Raw genomic sequence first — 13,173 nt, forward strand, 5'->3', positions numbered from 1 at the left:
GATAGATAGATAGATAGATATTATATATATAGATATATACATACATACTGTATATATATATATATATATATATACACACACACACACACACACACACACACACAAGGTGAAGTAATTCAACATATACAGACATCTGTTTGCAGATAATAAGGTAGTGCATTTCTGCACAGTGTATATAGTCAGTAGATTTACCATGCAGCAGCTTGCTCATGCTTGTACAGCTGTTAGTGTACTGTACCTTTAAAAGACACCTCCCCTACTCTGCTCTAAACAATGGTTTCAACCGAGCTCTGCTTCCCATTGCAAAAATTGTAATGTGCCATTTTTGCCATGGATGCCTTTCCATTTGGGTGCTGACAGGGGAGGCAGACATGCCGAGGTGCCAGGCTGATCCTGGCTGCAGTCTCCTGCCTGGAGGGTGCAGTGACTCTAGCATGCTGTGAGCTAGCTCTGTGCTCGGATTGATGGGGAATTGGTCCAGGAGCGCTTCGCGTGATTCCAGTGGAGACTGCAGACTGATTCCATTCATCTCGTGAAAAGGCAGCAGAATATAGAGTATTAGGTATTGGAACGTGTTCTTCTTATAAGATCATTTGCATGGATGTTATTTTTTTATATTGGGATGGAAATCTAGTAAAGTTGAGTAATGCATGCCCTAACCCTCCCTAACAAGTACGCCCCAGTCACTACTAGCTCCTGCAGAGATAATCTCATATAATAAAGGAGTAAATGTAATAGACTTATCCATTACATATTTGCTTGCATGTTATTATAGTTATATGACTTATTACTGGGATTTGCTTCAACCCATGGGTTTTACACTGGGGTGAGAGGAGTTAAATAGGAGGAGGGATATGCATGATGTAATGCAATTGAGACAATGGCAAGGATTTTCCTGCAAGAATTAAAGCGTGCAGCCCCTACTATTACAGTGCTGCTGACTGATTCCGCTGCTTTACAATAAGATGCTTTTATGACCTGTATCTATATATGTTTTAAATAAGGTGATGGCTTCCGTTATAGGTGGGGGAAATCAATGACAGGAAATGCCTTGCCTTGCTAGATACTACATCCATTCCTGGCTGGGGGAGAACGATGCAGCCGGTGTGTTGTTTAATAAATAATATTCATTCATGAATAGAGATCTAAGCAGAGCCACTTTATGGTGGTGATGCAGAGCACCTGTGTCTGACCATGGAATCAGGTGCAGAGCAACTCCTCAGCTAGATGCACAGGGTCACCCTGATCGCTGGTGTGGCAACAGCTGCAGTAGGACACGGGGCTCACTATCTACAGTAAGGAATACTTCATGTGTCATGTGCTTGAGGGAGTGGCTGGGCAGACAGGTGTAGGAGCTCAGCTCCTTGTGGCAATAGACTGCAATATAAGTGCTGATATATGGTGAGGGTGATATCACTAGATAGTAGTGATTACATAAGCCATTTATTTCACATGCCTGCAGTACTTGCTATTTCCTTTCTACATTACACCTCAAGCAGTATGTTCATGGATGTCAGACTTGTCATTGGCTTGTGTGCAAATGTCTCTGAAACTTCATGACCTTTTTAAGGATACCCCAGCACATAATTGTCATATGTTACATTTTTTTTTACAGACCTTCCATCATGGCCCTAAATATTATACACAAAATGCTCTGCTTCTGGGCTTCCCTCTCAAGTTAGGTTTGCCATCACCTGTGTTGAAATAGTTAATTGATGATAAAGGTGTTTCAGCACAGGTGATGGCAATTCTAAATTAAGATGGAAAGGGTCATGTTTAAAGATGGGCATACACTGTACAATTATCTGGCAGATAGTCTGCCAGATCTGGCTGGTTGGAATGAAAATCTAATAATGGATGAGAACAAATGACAATCGACCATTTGCTCTCAAACTCTGGAAAACGGACAATAACTTGTTCATACAAATAGGTTCTCAAACTCGGTCCTCAGGACCCCACACAGTGCATGTTTTGCAGGTCTCCTCACAGAAAGGCAAGTGAAATAATTAGCTCCACCTGTGGACCTTTTACAATGTGCCAGTGAGTAATTAATACACCTGTGTACCTGCTGAGTTACCAGCAAAATATGCACTGTGTGGACCGAGTTTGAGAATCTGTGGGTTAAATCATGGACTAGTTTTGTCATTTTTCTATTTTTGTATTTTTTTTAGTGTTTGGTAGCAAATGGTCGACTGTCATTTGCTGTAATCCATTACCAGATTTTCATTCCAACCAGCCAAATCTGGCAGATTATCTGACAGACAATTGTATAGTGTATGTTCAGTTTAATGGTCTGTTCGTAATAAGACAAAATAAGTCACAGAAATGTTTATGCGCAAATCAACATGCACAAAAAAAAACTGTAATACTCATCCTACATAATTAATTTAATATGCAATAAAAAAAATTGTCAGTAATCGATTTTCCACTTGAATAGCAAGCATTCTGTTACATGACTATTATATTTGGATTCTTATTTATTCCTGTAAATGCATTTACTTAATTTTTTTAGTACTCTATTGAGAATGTTGGTACTATGATACTACTATTGATGTCTAGACCTTTTTTGCTTATGTAAGTTTCATATGTTCTCTCAATGACGTAATATAGGGTGTATTCATGAAAGGGGTGTTGCCCATGGGGGTCATTCTGAGTTGATCGCTAGCTGCATTTGTTCGCTGTGCAGCGATGAGGCAAAAAAAGGCACTTCTGCGCATGTGGCGCAATGCGCACGCGCGACGTACTAATACAAAGACCGATGTAGTTTCACACAAGGTCCAGCGAAGCTTTTCAGTTGCACTGCTGGCCACAGAGTGTTTGACATGAAGTGGGCATTTCTGGGTGTCAGCTGACCGTTTTCAGGGAGTGTTCGGAAAAACGCAGGCGTGGCTGGGCGAACGCAGGGCGTGTTCGTGACGTCAAAACAGGAACTGAACAGTCTGAAGTGATCGCAAGCACTGAGTAGGTATTGAGCTACTCTAAAACTGCATAAAAAAGTTTGCCGCCACTCTGCAAACCTTTCATTCGCACTTCTGCTAAGCTAAAATACACTCCCAGTGGGAGGCGGCATAGCGTTTGCACGGCTGCTAAAAACTGCTAGCGAGCGATCAACTTGGAATGACCACCCATAACAGCTGGGTGTTTGCAGTGAACTTTAACGTCAGTACATGAGTTAGACTCTGGTTCCTATGGGCAATACTTTCTTCTGTAAAAGTTTTTATATATGCTGCCGCTCGATGTATGTATTCATAGTTACTTGGAAATATTTCGGAGAAGACCGCACAAACACTCTCCTGTTAATCCTTTAGTTTTGTTGTCCCCTAAATATACCACTGTTGAAGTAAGCAAACTCACTCCAGAAGGCATTGCAGTTGTTTCTTATGTTTTCTCAGAAAGATACGTGGGAGCTTTGCAGTATAAAACATATAATTATGTGCTGGTAATTTTAGGGTGAGTGATTCAAAATTCAAACACACAATACTCTTCATGATTGTTTAATTGCCTAGGTAACTGCGTGATTGAATTATTGCACCCCATAGATAGTTGTTTCTATGTCTAGATATAAGGAGCATGAAAAAGTGCATTTTTGTGTACTGTAGTTGTAGGAGTGTTTTTTTTTAAGTATTATTATTTTTACAAAAACAAATTGATAAATGTACACCATTTTCCGCACTCCATTTGAATCATCGTACACATCTACTTGCAGAAGTGCAAAGAGACCAAGGGTATATTTATTAAAGATTGGTCTTAATTAGCTAGCAATCTGTATCACCGATTATCGCAGCACTACATAATTCAGTTGCAACGAATTTACCAATTTGCGGAACCTTTTGGAGCGCCAGTGAAGTCCCAAAATCTCTGTGAAGATTTTCTTTCTTTTACTGGAAGAATAAAGCTGGGTACACACTGGAGCGATGTGTACCCAGACAATATGGCAATCGACGGGTACACATCAGAACAATTTAATGAAGGATGGACACACTGCATGGTGCCGCATGCGATATTGTCCGGTTGGCTGTGCAGCACTGCCGATCGTAAGATATTGGTGACGACTGCGGAAGCGTGCAGATTGGTTGTACACACTGAAAAATCTCTCCGGAAATGTCACATCATGCCGATATCGCTCCAGTGTGTATCCAGCTTACCAGTGCCGGAGAAGGGTCATGGCAAACTGTGTTGGCATCGCATACCAGGCTGAACCAGCAGGTATCAAGCAAAGGCCTTCTGGCTACGCAGATGATCCATTGGTGTGTGTCGTAATAAGACAACAAAAGTCACAGAAATGTTTATGATGTAACATCATCCCAGCTTTTCCTATGCTTGATAAATTGCATGAAGCCACTGCCCCCATAGAGGTCTAAGTGGTGCTAAATAGGGGCGCATCAGTGCTAACTTTATCAAAAGTAGAAGATGAGGAAAGCTCTTTATGAAAGCATCTAAGAAAGTGAATTACTCCCCTTCATAAGTAGATCCTCAGTTGTCCTCTAAACCAGGGGTTCCCAAACTCTGTCCTCAAGGACACCCAACAGGTCATGTTTTCCAGGTCACCTAGCAGGTGCATGGGTGTATTCATTACTCCCTGACACATCTTAAAAGATGCACAGGTGGGGATCACATATGCTTTACTGACGGATGGGATGCCAGCTGCCAATATCCTGACAGCGGCATCCTGCCCTCCAAAATGCCGGCAGCAGAGCGAGCTCTGAGTCTCCTTGTGGGCTTGCTGTGCTTGCCACGCTGCAGGCTCGGTAGCTCGTTGTACTCGCCACAGGATCTATTCCCACTGTTTGGATGTCGTGGACACCCACGAGTAGGAATAGCCCTGGTGCATCGGTATTCCGGCATGCAGTATTGCTGGCTGTCGGGATTTCGGCATCGATATCCTGAACACTGGGATCCCGACAGCCGGCATTTTAACTGCAACCCACAGGTGGAGCTAATTATTTTATTTCCGATTCTGTAAGGAGACCTGCAAAATGTGAGCTGTTGGGGTCCTGAGGACCAAGTTTGGATACTAATGCTCCAAACTTGCACAACCTCTCGATTAGGACCTCAATCAATATTTGCCGACTTTCTGGTGATCCCTCCACGTGGGTCAAGCAGTTCTTTGATGCAGGCGCGTGTCCAAGTGAGGGGGAATGATGGAGCAATTATGAGAGGGGTTGGTTCTAAAATGATGCAATTCAGCGCTAATTGGACAGCAGAGTGAGACTAACCCACCCTTCCATGTGTCCAGGAGAGCCACCTGAGATTTGGGAAAGTATGCCTCAATCTGGATCTCAGAATCTTGTCTTGGTCTACTAATTGTCAGATATGCAGTTACATTTGAAAGATACACATACTTTAAGTACAGTAATTATAGAAATCCTAGCTATAACAAAAATTTGAGCTTCACTGCACTAAGTAGTAAACGCAGAACAGTTCGCTATAGTTCATGTTCTACAGTATATGTTTTTCTTCATAATGGGCAATTTGGTCCTATTTTTAAGGTTGCTTATGCATAGAGCAGTGGTTCTCAAACTGTGTGCCGTGGCACCCTGGGGTGCCGTGGGACACTTGCAGGGGGGCCTCAGGTTGGTGGTCCAGGACCATTTCAAACTATTTATTGTAAATGTAGTAGGCAAAACTAGTGCTTGTGGCTGCCAATCATAAAATATGTGGACAAACAGAAGCAAATATTGTTCCTCACCAAATAATTGAACCTAAACAAAATTAACTTAATATAATATTTTTTCTAAATTTTTAATTAAGAATCTTTTGACTTTGGGGTGCCATGAAAAAATTCTGATACTCTAAGGCGCCGTGATTCATAAAAGTTTGGGAACCACTGTCATAGAGTAAGTCAACATGTAATTCAAAGTTAATATACTTTAATGTACACAGCGTTAGAGAAGAATATATTCCTGTGCCTTAAGGCCTGTTCCCAAAACCAGTCCAATCCAACCAGTGCATGTTATCTCCTTGTTTGAACAGAGGCTAATTCATTACTGACTGACACATTTTAAATGATTATTATTGTTATTAGCAGTTATGTATATAGCAAAGGTGTATTTTGTTGCACTTTACAACTGGAGACAAACAGCAATAAAACAGAACAGGGTAATAACAGACAGAGGTAAGAGAACCTGCTCACAAGCTTACAATCTATAGGGAAATGGGCATGGATACACAAGGATAAGTGCTACATATTGCATGCTGGTCCAGCCAGATTGCAGAGACTCTTGGTTATATGATATGGGTTTGGATTATTAGATCTACACTAAAAAGGTCTACAGTCAATAGGTAGACCACTAATGGTCGACATGCATTAGGTTGATGGGGTTAAAAGGCCGACATGGAATAGATACAGTAGAAAATGTCAAAAGGTTGATATGGAAATGGTCGACACAAAAATGGTAGACACAATTTGTTTTTATTTCTATTCCGAATCGTAGTCCATGTGGATAGTAAAGTATGAAAAAGCTGCAAAAAATGAAATATAATACATTTGTGTCAACCATATGTGTGTCGACTAGTCATGTTGACCCTTTGACCCTTTCAACTTAATGCATGTTGACCATTAGTGGTAGACTTATTGACTGTAGACCTTTTTTGGTGTAGATCTATAGACCGGATACCGTACAGTGTATCCTGAAAGTATTCACAGCGCTTCACTTTTTCCATATTTTGTTATATTACAGCCTTATTCCAAAATGGAATAAATTAATTTTTTCCCTCAAAATTTTACACACACTACCCCATAATGACAACGTGAAAAAAGTTTTTTCGTGATTTTTTTTTCTTTTTTTTTTTAAATTTATTAAAATTAAAAAAACTAAGAATTTACATGTACATAAGTATTTATAGCCTTTGCTCAATACTTTGTTGATGCACGTTTGGCAGCAATTACAACCTCAAGTCTTTTTGAATATGATACCACAAGTTTGGCACACCTATCTTTGGGCAGTTTTGCCCATTCCGCTTTGCAGCACCTCTCAAGCTCCATCGGGTTGGATGGGAAGCGTCTGTGCACAGCCATTTTCAGATCTCTCCAAAGATGTTCAATCGGATTCAAGTCTGGGCTCTGGTTTGGCCACTGAAGGACATTCACAGAGTTGACACGCCTGACATTGATGCCAAAGAGTTCAATCTTTGTCTCATCAGACCAGAGTATTTTTTTTCTCATGGCCTGAGAGTCCTTCAGGTGCATTTTGGCAAACTCCAGACGGGCTGCCATGTGTTTTTTACTAAAGAGTGGCTTCCGTCTGGCCACTCCACCAATCAGGCCTGTATGGTAGATTGCTGCAGAGATGGTTGTCCTTCTGGAAGGTTCTCCTCTCTCCACAGAGGAATGCTGTAGCTCTGACAGAGACCCCACCGGGTTCTTGGTCACCTCCCTGACAAGGACCCTTCTCCCCCGATCGCTCAGTTTAGACGGCCGGCCAGCTCTAGGAAGAGTCCTGGTGGTTCCGAACTTCTTCCATTTATGGATAATGGAGGCCACTGTGCTCATTGGAACCTTCAAAGCAGCAGATATTTTTCTGTACCCTTTCCCAGATTTGTGCCTCGAGACAATCCTGTCTCGGAGCAGTCTACAGACAATTCCTTTGACTTCATGCTTCGTTTGTGCTCAGACAGCACTGTCAAGTGTGGGACCTTTATATAGACAGACGTGTGCCTTTCCAAATCATGTCCAATCAACTGAATTTACCACAGGTGGACTCCAATTAAGCTGTAGGAACATCTCAAGGATGATCAGTGGAAACGGGATGCACCTGAGCTCAATTTTGAGCTTCATGGCAAAGGATGTGAATATTTATGTACATGTGATTTCTTAGTTTTTTATTTCTAATAAATTAGCAAAAATCACAAAACACTTTTTCACGTTGTCATTATGGGGTATTGTGTGTCGAATTTTGAGAAAAAAATGATTCTATTCCATTTTGGAATAAGGCTGTAACATAACAAAATGTGGAAAAAAATGAAGCGTAGTGAATACTTTCCAGATGCACTGTATTATATAGTCACACAGCAATGCTGCCTAGACCTAGGGTCAGGAGGATGTGAAGTGAAGAAAAAGAAAATATGTTGCGTGGGTGGTTCTGGAATTTGATCATGTTGCCTAAAGAGGTGAGTTTTCAGGGATCCACAGGTGGTTCTTTTTTTCAAATATTTTATTTATATTTTCAAAAAGAGATATGCGGTAGCAGTGACAGTATATAAAACAAGTAGTTTACGGTAAATGACAGGGGCAAATGCAGGATTTAATGTGGTGGGGGGAGGGATGGTTCCGTATTGTACACACATGCACATTGCAGACACGTACGTTGGGGGTAATTCCAAGTTGATCGCAGCAGGACATTTTTTAGCAGTTGGGCAAAACCATGTGCACTGCAGGGGAGGCAGATATAACGTGCTGAGAGAGATAGATTTGGGTGTGGTGCGTTCAATCTGCTCTAAATTGCAGTATAAAAATAAAGCAGCCAGTATTTACCCTGCACAGAAACAAAATAACCCACCCAACTCTAACTCTCTCTGCAAATGTTATATCTGCCCCCCCTGCAGTGCACATGGTTTTGCCCAACTGCTAAACAATTTCCTGCTGCGATCAACTTGGAATTACCCCCATTGTGCACACACACACACACACACACACACACACACACACACACACACACACACACACACACACACACACACACACATACATACATAGCACACCAAAACACACATACCCATTGCACACCATACTTATTGACTTTCTAGTTGCCCCCCACACACACACACACACACACACATACATAGCACACCATACACAGTACACCACGCCACTCATATGTAGCACACACACACACACACACACACACATACATAGTACACCATAGATACATATTTCACACACACCACACCACACATACATTACACATAAATACATAGCACACTTTTGCAGTGCATACATATGATTCCCATCCCGAATCTTGGAGCCCTACAGTGTAATATCCAGGGCTCCTGAGTGCCTGAACCCCAATCCTGGGATCAAGCAGAATCCATCTTGGAGCAATTATGCAAAGAAGACCATTAGGGTGTAGCAAACTTCTATTCTCACAAAGTAAGATATCCATGCAGACCCTCAGGAGGTCAAATATAACCGCGGTTGGGTACTTACCCATGTCTTCATTACGCAATATGTGATAAATAGACGTAAATGCACACGTCAATGCTGTAAAGTTGTACTTATTAATCAACAGTAATTAGACAATTTACACCAATGAATAAAAATATTTGATTAGGAAACTATTTCCAGTGCGTTATGAACAAAATTGGGAACAAAATGCAGATTAAAAAAGATTACTGTGCAAGCACCTAATCAAAAAAGACAATAACATATACAGGGTGAGGCAAAAAAAAACCTCCCAGATTTTTAAGGGGTGTAGTATGGTATGCCGGCGGCCGGGCTCCCGGCGACCAGCATACCGGCGCCAGGAGCCTGACCGCCAGCATACCGACATCGTGGCAAGCGCAAATGAGCCCCTTGTGGGCTTGCTGCACTCGCCATGCTGCGGGCACGGTGGCGTGCTACGCGCGCCATGCTATTTTATTCTCCCTCCAGGTGGGTCGTGGACCCCCACGAGGGACAAAAAGTGTCGGTATGCCGGCTGTCGGGAGTCCGGCGCCAGTATACTGTGCACCAGGATCCCGACAGTCGGCATACTTTAGACCACCCATTTTAAAGGGGTGGTCTTCAGTATGCCGGCTGTCGGAATTCCGGTGCACAGTATACCGGCGCCGGAGTCCCGACAGCCGGCATACCGACACTTATTCTCCCTCGTGGGGCAAGGGGCTCATTTGTGCTCGCCATACTGTCGGTAAGCCGGCAGTCGGGCTCCCGGCGCCGGTATGCTGGTCGCCGGGAGCCCGACCACCGGCAACACATACTACACCCTTTTAAAGGTTAACAAAAAAGGCATGGTAAATTCTATTCAAAATTTTAGTACATAATCTAACGGTGCATGGAATACAGTTTATTTTCAATTAGATTTGAATATGGTATCGTCATTGCTTGGCATATAGCAGCCTTCAGTCATTAATGGTTCTTGGTCGATGTTTGTAGACCTGTGCTTTCAGATGGCCCTGTTGGCTGTGTAAAGGCCTCTCATGTAGCTGATGAGGATTGTTTTCTGGCCAGTAACGAAAATTCTGGGGCAGCTGTATTAAGCCTGGAGAAGTGATAAAGCAGTGATAATTGCAAGGTGATAGTGTACCAGCCAATCAGCTCCTAACTGTCGTTTTTCAAACACGTAATGACTGGCTGGTGCATTATCACATTCCACTTATTACTGCTTTATCACTTCTCCAGGCTTAATACATCTGCCGCTCTGTTTGTTACATAACCAGATAAATGAAAGTGAGCTTCGTTGCAAAATTGCAACGATAATGCCGGAAATTACTCAGAGTGATGTGAAACTTCAGAAATCGCGTATGGGGTATATTTAATAAGAGTCAGGTCCATTCCAACATGCAGGTGTCGGAATGGACCCGACAACCCCTATTCAAAAGAGCAGCCAAATCCGACTGTCTGATTTGGCCGTTCCCTGTTTCCTGACCTGCTGCTGCTGTCAGGCTGTGAGTGCGCTGACAGTAGCGGCAGAGGGAGCGGTCAGCAGTGAGGGGGGAGCGGTCAGCGGCGCCGGAGGTGAGGAGATGTCTGCGGCGGTGGGGGAGCAGTGGAGATGGAGCGGACGGGGAGAGGAGGAGACTGGGGGAGCAGCGGCTGCAGCAGCGGATGCTCACGGCGGCATCCTCCCGGCTTCAGCAAGCTGGACCTTGCTTGCTGGAGCAGCCGGGGGGACGCTGCCGCTGGGTTCCTGCTCTCCTTGCTACAGCGCTGCTACCCCCCGCCTCTGCTCCCTTATCTCAATCTGACTTTTTTTAAAGTCGGATTGAGATTGTCCGAAACGGGGCTAAAACCTGTCTGGTATGGCCCCGCTTCCGACAATGCACCCTGATCAGCGATCAGCGTGCATTCCGACAAGTCGCGTTTCCCGACTTGTCGGAATAAATGGGGCCGTAATGAATAGGTCGGAACCCCTACCGACCTAAAACTGTCGGAAGCTGTCGTCTTCCCGACAAGACGGCAGCTTCCGACAGTTATTGAATATACCTATATGTGTGTATAATTGCCGCCATCTGGACGATATCATATTCAAAACCAATTCAAAATAAACGGCATTCCATGCACTTTTAGATTATGTACTAGCATTATACAGAGCATTTATCATGTCATTTTTTTATATCTTTCAAATCTGAGAGCTTTTATTTTTTTTTGCCTCACCCGGTATATAAATGGAATAAATAATATTCTCGATAACAGACCACTAGTTACAGGAAGTGGTAACAATCGGAATATGCTGTTAACAATGGGACAACCCCCTAAAAGTTACTATTTTTGGACTTTGATAAATAGGGGTCAGACTGTAGTCCCTATGGCAAGTATGGGGACTGTGATCTGTTATGCTAATTTTCCATTTGCATGAGATGTCTATGAATTCTCCTGCATAAAGCTGTTGCTATATAGCCAGTATACATAAAATAGAGGAACTGTAGTTTCTGCTTAATTTTAGGAAAGTCATGCTTGATAAATATGCTCCATAATGAGAAATAAGTTGTTGGTTTTTCTTATAATGGAAGCTATGGTTTTCAAGATTATTTGCTTCTTGGGGTATATAATGTACACTTCCTACAGTGAGTGGGGCACAGTTACAGGAGCATTAGCGCCAATGTTTATTGTAGCGTTTTGCCTCCTCCTTATGCAAGTTTCCTCAGGAGACATTGCATGCACCTCGTCACTGTGCTATTTGTATGGGATCTAGTACAAATGTGTTATTTTTTCCCACCAGCTCTCCTTCCTCCTGTTACACTTGTATGTGTTTTATCTTCTAATCAGTGGCGTAACTACTGCCCCCGCAGTCCTCGCGGTGGCTTGGGGGCGAGGGGCTGCGGGGGCGCCACTGACTTTGCACAGATTGACATGCGGACGAGCGTCCGCATGTCAATCTGCGGTCTCCTCTCCCTCCTTCCCTCCGCTGCTGCCTCCTGTGTTGGAGGGACACGGAGCGCACATCACGCGCCCCCCTGTGTCCCTCCTGGCTCTCCCCCGGCCGGTCTAATAAAGGAAGTGCCGTTCGTGAGCTCTGATTGGCTCACGAACCGGCACTTCCTTTATTAGACCGGCCGGGGGAGAGCCAGGAGGGACACTGGAGAGGCGCGCTATGCGCTCGGGGGAGGGGGGGAAGCAGGTAAAGGGGGGGCATATACCTGGCACTGGAGGGGTATATACCTGGCACTGGGGGCATATACCTGGCAATGTGGGGGAAGATCTGGCACTGGGGGCATATACCTGGCACTGTGGGGGAATATTTGGCACTGGGGGGAGCAGGCACTGAGGGGGCATATGTGGCACTGTGGGGGAATATCTGGCACTGGGGGCATATACCTGTCACTGTGGGAGAATATCTGGCACTGGGTGCATATACCTGGCACTGTGGGGGAATATCTGGCACTGGGGGCATATGTGGCACTGGGAGCACGGCCCTAGCAACAAGCACTACCCCCTAGCAACGAGCATGACACCCAGTGCATGAAACCCCTGGCAACGAGCATGACACCCTGAGCATGAAAACCCCTGGCACCGTGCATGGAACCAAGAGCATGAAACCCCTGGCAACGAGCAGGTAATTTAAAAGTAATTGGAAGCCTTACTGTAGAACTTAATGTGTAATGGGCATTACGGTGTGTGGTATACTATATCACGGGCATTGTGTGGTATGTGGTATAATGTCTCAGGGTTACTGCAGTGTTTGGTATAATGTATCACGGACATTGCGGTGTGTGTCATAATGTGTCAGGCATTACGGTGTGTTGTATACTATATCACGGGCATTGTGGTATAATGTCTCAGGATCATTGTGGTGTGTCATACTGTGTCACAGACATTGTATGTGCTATAATGTATCAGGGGCATTGCAGTGTGTAGCATAATGTATAACGGGCATTGCGATTCCTATCATAATGTGTCACAGGCATTACGGTGTGTGGCATAATGTGTCGGCGGCATTACAGTGTGTGCATATTGTGTCATGTGCATTATTGTGTGTGGAATAATGTCTAAGGGCCATTGCAGTATGTGGCATAATG

The 13,173-nt window shown here is 43.8% G+C and overlaps 1 protein-coding gene across 7 annotated transcripts in view; it reads left to right on the forward strand.

Moving 5' to 3' along the window:
* Positions 1–323: 323 nt before the first annotated feature.
* Positions 324–13,173, forward strand: part of PPFIA2 (PTPRF interacting protein alpha 2) — a 656,694-nt gene continuing 643,844 nt past the window's right edge. For 6 of the 7 annotated variants that reach the window (XM_063927696.1, XM_063927698.1, XM_063927701.1 and 3 more), the window contains exon 1: positions 324–562. The gene's annotated coding sequence lies outside the window, so the exon portion shown is untranslated. Of the gene's footprint in view, positions 563–1,217; positions 1,296–13,173 lie in introns of those variants that run through there. The other variant, XM_063927697.1, reaches the window with a different exon arrangement.

This window comes from Pseudophryne corroboree, chromosome 6 (assembly GCF_028390025.1).
Source record: "Pseudophryne corroboree isolate aPseCor3 chromosome 6, aPseCor3.hap2, whole genome shotgun sequence".
In the NCBI taxonomy this organism is placed as follows: Eukaryota; Metazoa; Chordata; class Amphibia; order Anura; family Myobatrachidae; genus Pseudophryne; species Pseudophryne corroboree.